The 7,293-nt window shown below is 39.1% G+C and overlaps 1 protein-coding gene across 1 annotated transcript in view; it reads right to left on the reverse strand.

Moving 5' to 3' along the window:
- PLCXD3 (phosphatidylinositol specific phospholipase C X domain containing 3) overlaps positions 1 to 7,293 on the reverse strand; it is an 87,808-nt gene that overhangs the window by 61,571 nt on the left and 18,944 nt on the right. The window lies entirely within an intron of this gene.

Here is a 7,293-nt window from a genome sequence, read left to right on the forward strand (position 1 = left end):
TTGGGAGGTAGAGCCCTTCTCCCCCTGTCACCTCCACCAGCCCTCCCTACTAAGATGCCTGACTTTTTGTTTTGATATGCTATCGACATCTGAGGAGACACAGCCCAACTGGCAGCTCATAGCCCAGCAGAAAAGAAATGCATCTATAAATAAAAAGCATTACACATTGGCAAATGTGCTGATATTTCATCTGTGTGCATTTTCCCACCTGCACAGCAGTGGAAATTAACATTTTCTCAATTTGCTTGAAGAAACACACAGAAGGTCGGCTCATCTTATGATTTCTATGGATTATATTACCTGACTCGAATGCTGAACACAGTTTGGTATTTCCAAATACAGACCTTGCATTTATTTTTCTGAACTGTCTCAGCAAAGGGCTGGACAAAATTTGATTTTTCTTCTTCCCAAAACTGATTATGCTCAGTGGCATATCCCCTCCTATACAGTCCCTCCCTATCCCTCACAATTCTCTCACCCTTCTGTTCCCAGCAAAGAAACAAGAGGAAATTATAACCAACATCAGGTGTATTTCAAGTGAAGCCTGTAATGCCATTTTTTCCATAAATCTATTTCCCATTAATTATTTATTTATGCATCTGTAGCCAAATAGACAATGGTTTGTACTACAAAGGGTGCACAAAATGGACAAATAACTATACAGTTTCTTAATCTGACTGCCTTCCTCCTGCAAAAGGTGGCTTTATCTTTGCAGAAAACATAATGCAAAGGTACAATGGTGAATTGAAAGGTCAATCTGACCTTCACTTTGACAGGTTTTAGACATTAAGGTTAATACACCCAGAAGATGCTAGCTCTGTCTCAAAGCCCCTTTTCTAAGCACTATTTTGTGTACAGAAACAATGTTTCTATGTAGAATCACAGAATCATTTGTGTTGGAAAATACTTTCAAAATCATTGAATCCAACAACATACATTGTTAGACAACAAGCCCACCAAAGAGAAGCACAAGCACAAGCAATACTTAAATGACATTTTAAGTGGCTTTAGATAAATTAATGCAAGCGTGTCAGAGGACACTGACACTGATGGACGCAGACTGTGGCACTGCTGCAGGACACTGTGTTCACACGCTGTGCTCTCCTCCATCCACCCTGCCAGGGACTGGCATCCCACAGGCACCTGCAGGGGATGCACCCAGGTGCCTCCCAACCCCTGCGTGTTCCCCCCGTGCCACAGAAATGCTTTCATTAATGATACATCATAACCTCATTTTTCTTGACTAGGGTTCATCTTCTTTTCATTACAGATGAAATAATTAGTCAACAAGGAGGATCTGCCATTGCTAAAAGACTAAGCTCTAACGCAAGAACCCAACTGGCATGAACTACATTTCAAAACCTGGGTGGAGCCATATAATCTGTTGTTTAATGGGAGACTTTGCAGCTCTCTGTCACACTGAAGCTTCTGCATTTGCATTTGATAATACAGATACACTTTCCATCCTGCAGTTCCCCCCCCCAGAAATGTATACTTCTAAACGAAAAGAGAAGAGGGCACCAATTCAAAAATAGATGTAAATTTAATTCCACCAAAACTGGAAATTTTTGAACAGAATATTTTAATCTAGGTAGTATTTGTGAGCCAGAACTCTGACAAGGACATATTGTAAACTCAAAAAAGAAAACCCATTCCTGATCTAAAATAAAAGCAGTGCTATTTAATTACTTCACCATATTCTCCTCTGGCAAAAGCATCAGTTAAGCAAATAAAATATTCTAGTATAGAGCTGTGATTCTGTATGGCTTTGGCCAGGTTGACAAATAGAACTAGTATAAACCTCAAAACCTGGGAGGGAAACAGTTATCTCATTAAAGTGCAGCACATTAACTTGCCATCAGCTCTGCTTCGTGCTGTGCTATGAATAAATTAAATGTGAATTCAGAAGAATTCTGACTGTCTGTGTCTGACAAGCTTTATTACTGTGCATATACCAGGAATCATCTCCCCAGTTTGCAGGGAAAAAAAAAAAAAAAAAAAAAAAAATTAAGGAGGCAAGAGAAAACAGTCCAAGTCTGTCTCTGGCAGTGAAGGTTTATAAGCTAAATTTAAAATGCCAGAGATGGCCTCACATAAATGTCTTAATGGCAAATGTGTAAATGGAACCAATCTTTTAGACAGTCACCGGTGAAGCAGATATTTTGGTGACCTACCCTGAGCAACTTCTCCTTGTGGTCAAATCTACCGAGAGTCCGTGGTTCATGCAAATGCAATCCAAGCTCTCTCAAACAGAAATGCAACCTGAGCACTCTCTGATGGGTTTTGGCTCAGTCAGGCAAAGGAGAGGTCACTGAATAATATATTTTCCTGGGGCAGTAGGAAAAATTCTGAAATTCTTTGTCCTTTTCTCTTGTACTGTTACTTTATCTTGGAGCATGAAGGGTCTCCAATATGTTAGCTGTGTTTCATGCATTTCAATGAGACAACATTTGACCATGAAAAGCAGGTATTAACATTTCTTTTCCATTATATGATCTTAAGTTATATCTCACTAATAAAAATCAGGATTTGTGACCATTTTCATTTATTTCAAAATACAAGCATAATAAAAATTAATGCATTTGAATCAGGCAAAACCGTAAAACAGCCAAAACACAAATGAGGACGAAGTGAGACAACCATCACTCTAGCAGCCTCAGGTCTTCCAAGACACTACCATCACTCTAGCAGCCTCAGGTCTTCCAAGACACTACCAAAAATGCAAGTATTCAAGACTGGAAGCCATTGATGTGTCTGTGCCTACATTATATTATTCTTCAGGTGTGTTCAATAATCATGTATTAACATATGATTTTTGGCATAAGCTTTTGAAGACCTTATGGCTGCTTTAGCTCATTACGTGATGCAGCATTACGTGATGACCATCAAAGGGTATGCAAGAGCAGAATTTGGGACATAGGCATGACTATGAATAGCAGTACATGGTAAGAAAGACGTTGATGTCCTGGAGAACGTCCAGAGAAGGGCAACAAAGTGAAGGGTGTGAAGCATAGGTCTTGTTAGAAGTGGTTGAGGTAGTGGAGTGGTTTAGCTTGGAGTAGAGGAGGCTCAGGGGGACTACATTGCACTCTACAACTCCCTGAAAGGAGGGTGTAGCCACATGGGGGTCCACCTCTTCCTCCAAGTAACAAATTAAATGAAAAGGAGAAATGGCCTTAAATTGTGTCACGGCAGGATTAGATTGGGTATTGGGAAGAATTCCTTCACTTAAGAGATTGCAAGCATTGGAACTGGCTACCCAGGGAAGCAGCAGAGTCACCACTACTGGAGGTATTTAAAAGATGGGCAGACATGGCATTAAGGGATATGGCTTTGTGGTGAATCTGGTAGTTTTAGGTTAATGGTTGACTTGATAATTATAGAGGTCTTTTCCAGCTGAAACGATTCTATGTTTTTCTCCAAATGCACAAAGCACCTTGGTCTTTGGCAAAATAAAATCCTGTAGCTCCATGCTTATTTACCTTGCAGATGTATTAAACCATATAATGTCAGCAAGTCTCTTGGACAGAACCACACTGAATTTCTAGCAGTTCAGATGATGGGGAATTAAAAATTAACCTTCTACTCATCAATATTTCAATACCTTATTAGGTTCCATTCAGTGGAGAATGTCCTTAGCACATGTCCTTACAAAACAATCACAGCAGAGCTGGAGAGGATGACAAGCATTTAACTGAAGAAATTAGAAGGGCACAGAATTATCTCCCATTTAATTGCTAAAAGTTATGTTGTTTCAGAATACACAAGTTACTCTACAGATAAAATCTATGCATTTCATAGAAGGTTCCCTCTGATGTTGGTCAGAAGTCCTGAAGGAGCTCACCCTGCTCTGCTGACCATACAGTGCTTTCCCAGAGTCATTTTAGCTACTAAGGAGGCTTGGAGGCAGAGAAATGGCATTTGATCTGTGGCCCGAAATCCTACAGTTTTGTGATCACAAGAGACAAAGCATCAACTCCAAGTCATTCACAGGGAACGTGTCTCTGACAGAGTTACTGAGCTGAAGTGTAATCTTGCAAAAATATAAATTCAAAGCATACAGATGCTGTAAGTGCCTGGTACCCACCTGCAGCAGGAGAGTAGGTTGTACCTCTCATATAAAGAACTTCTGGGGAATTAAAGCCCCCCCACAGCAAAACACAATTCCCATATCTAGTTTTTTACCCCCCACCAGATTTCTCCAGCCAAATCAGACAGGTCATGTACAGGTGTTGGGGGAAAAAAATAAACTGAGAGAAAGGAAACAACTATAATGTACCTTTTAAATGAGAGTTGTCCAGACATCATGTGATCTGGCAGTTTAAATTAACTTCTCTGGCATTTACAAGTGATAAAGAGGTCAAGATATTAAACACATAGTAAATAATTTGCCTCAACAAATGCTGTTTTTATGTGGCAAACAGTACAAGAATAAGGTACCTGAGCAGACACAACTTACACATGTTCTCTGAGAGATTTCACATGGGTTCTTGCTGCTCAACTGCTTCTGCATTACCTGGCGTAAGCACTGCCACACACACAGAAAACAGAGGAATAGAGAACTGCAGAAAATGGTGGCAATGTTCACTCTGGAAAAGGACTGTTGAGCTTTTCAGGGTTTCCTACAAAGATGTAGATTTTTTTAAATAGGTCCTTCTTTTCTAACTTGTTCATCTATCACTTGATTTGTCCCATATTCCATGTGCAGCTTGCAAAATGGATTTTAATTTCATCCCTTATAAACTTTCAACAAGGAGTTGTCATCTGAAGGAAAAAAACACAGAAGAATATATGTGCACATATGCAAACACACCCATACATCCAATGTGTATTGGAGTCAATGCAATAATTAAGACATATCCAAATTATTATACCTACTAACCAAGTGATTACTTCACATCATGTGAAACCTTACTCTTTATAAGTTAATGGGGAAATCTGCTTTGCTGGGGAGAAAAAGGTTTTCTCTTGTCTTCAAAAATGCAGATTTTGAAACAACCAGGATTTGGCCCAGGAACAGTATTTTAGTTCCTGAGATCTCTACTCTCTCTCACACAATCCAAAAAAGCCCAGCAGCCAGTCCAACACCAAGTGTGGCTCATTATCCTGTTTGATTTTGGAGTGGGGTTTTTCTGTTTGTTTGTTTGTGTTGTGGAGTTTTTGTGGTTTTGATTTGTTTTGTCGTTTGTTGGGGTTTTTATAAATAATTGAAAATTTTAGTAAAATTACCCCTGTGTAGAACTTAACTTTGCTAAGCCACAGGCAATGTCTGCTCCTGATATTTTAGTCTACAAGGAGAAGAGATGGACAGACAAAAAAAGGTGCAGAGGAAGAAAAATACTGGTGGCAGTCAAAAATGAAGAGAAATTTCAAATCCCTGTTAATGTTAATGTTAATGTTGGTTTGGCCTCCTGTATCCTGCACAGGAAGAGGAACTCAGCTCTCCTACATGGAGGGATGTCTAATGAGGATCTGACTCGAAGTAAGACCATGCTCATCTCTGGCAAGTGTTTGCTTATGAAGATGCCCCTGCTTATTGCAAGGGGTTTGGACAAGATCAACTTTCAATGTCCCGTCCAAATGAAATCATTCTGTGATTCTACAATTCTAACCAGCTGCACAAATTTAACAAAATTTAAAACAGCACATAACTATTCCTTTCAGCACACGAGGCCGGTGCCCAAGTCCAGTGCAAATCTTTGATCTTCAAGCCCTCAAGTAGAACACCCAAGTGAGAAAACTCAGGTTTGCACCAAGGACAGAGGGGCAGGTTGGTCCTGTGAGTCCCTTTTTAATAATGTTTTTCAAAGAGCTAACTTCTATAATTAAGAAACCCCAGTGACTGAAGCATCTCTTTGCAGTAAAAGTGAGTGAGCTGTCTTGAAGCCCAAGCATGACTGATACTAGTCCTTTCACTCAGATTCAAGGAGATAAGTTATCTACAAAGCTCTGTGTTCAGCTGGTTACAATATTTGAGGAAGAGAAGGTTAATCTTTCTGGTACTTTTAATAGCCACTTCTCAAATCAGTGGCACAGCTGGTGTCTGATGGGGTAAGGACACCAAATCCTGCCAGCTCCAATATATCAATTAAGTAGTGATGAACTCTGAGAAGAAAAGGCATACTGTGTTTTAACCTCTTTACCCTAAAAAGCTGTACACAGAGGATAATTATTAGAGCAGATCACTATAGGTGAAAAAGTAACTCAACATCTGGAAAAAGCCACAAATGAATAAATTACATATACACACACACATATGTAAATATATATACATATACACAAACACACACACACAATTTAAAAAAATCTTTCTACATACATATGCATTTGTATATATAAATTTAAAAGTTTGCAAGACTCCTTTGAATGTCAGCCTAAAGCGTACCCCTGCAACATGTACAGTCACCTTCAAAAGGCCGGGATGATCCTTGCAATCATTTGTTACATTCTAATCCTACTCACTGTCCTTTCCAAGAACACATGTCGAAATCAGCAAGACATCCAGATTCAGACAGACAGTAGCTGCCCTGCATTACGAAGAGGGAGGCACCCTGAACATTGTCACAGAATGGGGTGACTTTTAAAAGGTCTTGAAAACATAAAGAATTCTGTCCACAGGGGAGCCCCCATGTATTGTTCAGATGGGTCAGCTTAGGACAACATGTACATGGACCTCAGCAGTGACCTACCTCTGACTTCTTGAGAGCATGGTTTCATGAATTCCAGATGAATTTAGAAATTCAAATTTGAACTTTTACCAGTTCCATGAAAGTAAAATCATATATCCATTTTACCTGAGCAAGTCAGCCAAAATCTCAATGAGCACTTTTTAAATACATCAAGTATCATGGAAAAATATTTGCATTTTATTTATCTTCACTTGATATTAAACATGTGTAAGCTTGCAATTTATACAGATATTTATTTCTTCTGACACCAGTGCTAGTCATAAACAAGGAATTAAAAATGTTTTCATTAATTTTACTCTTCTGCTGATCATCTACCAAAGGTTCTCTGTCTTCATATGGCTTGTATGTTTTTATTCATTATTTTAAAACTCAGATATTCACACTCCATGCATAGAATTTTCTGCTCGTATTACGTATCTTAGTCCACAGTTTGCTTTGATACAGTGAATTCAGCTGGGACTAATAGTACTGTCTGAACTTTGCAGGCTATTCATCAGTCAGATTCATCAATTTATTTTCCTATGAGCAGTGGTGAGTAAAATCTCACTAACTGTTGTCCCACACTTAATTGCTTTGTGTATGTTAGGCAATGGTTCAAGCAAGT

Source organism: Lonchura striata, chromosome Z (genome assembly GCF_050655825.1).
Source record: "Lonchura striata isolate lonStrDom1 chromosome Z, ASM5065582v1, whole genome shotgun sequence".
In the NCBI taxonomy this organism is placed as follows: domain Eukaryota; kingdom Metazoa; phylum Chordata; class Aves; order Passeriformes; family Estrildidae; genus Lonchura; species Lonchura striata.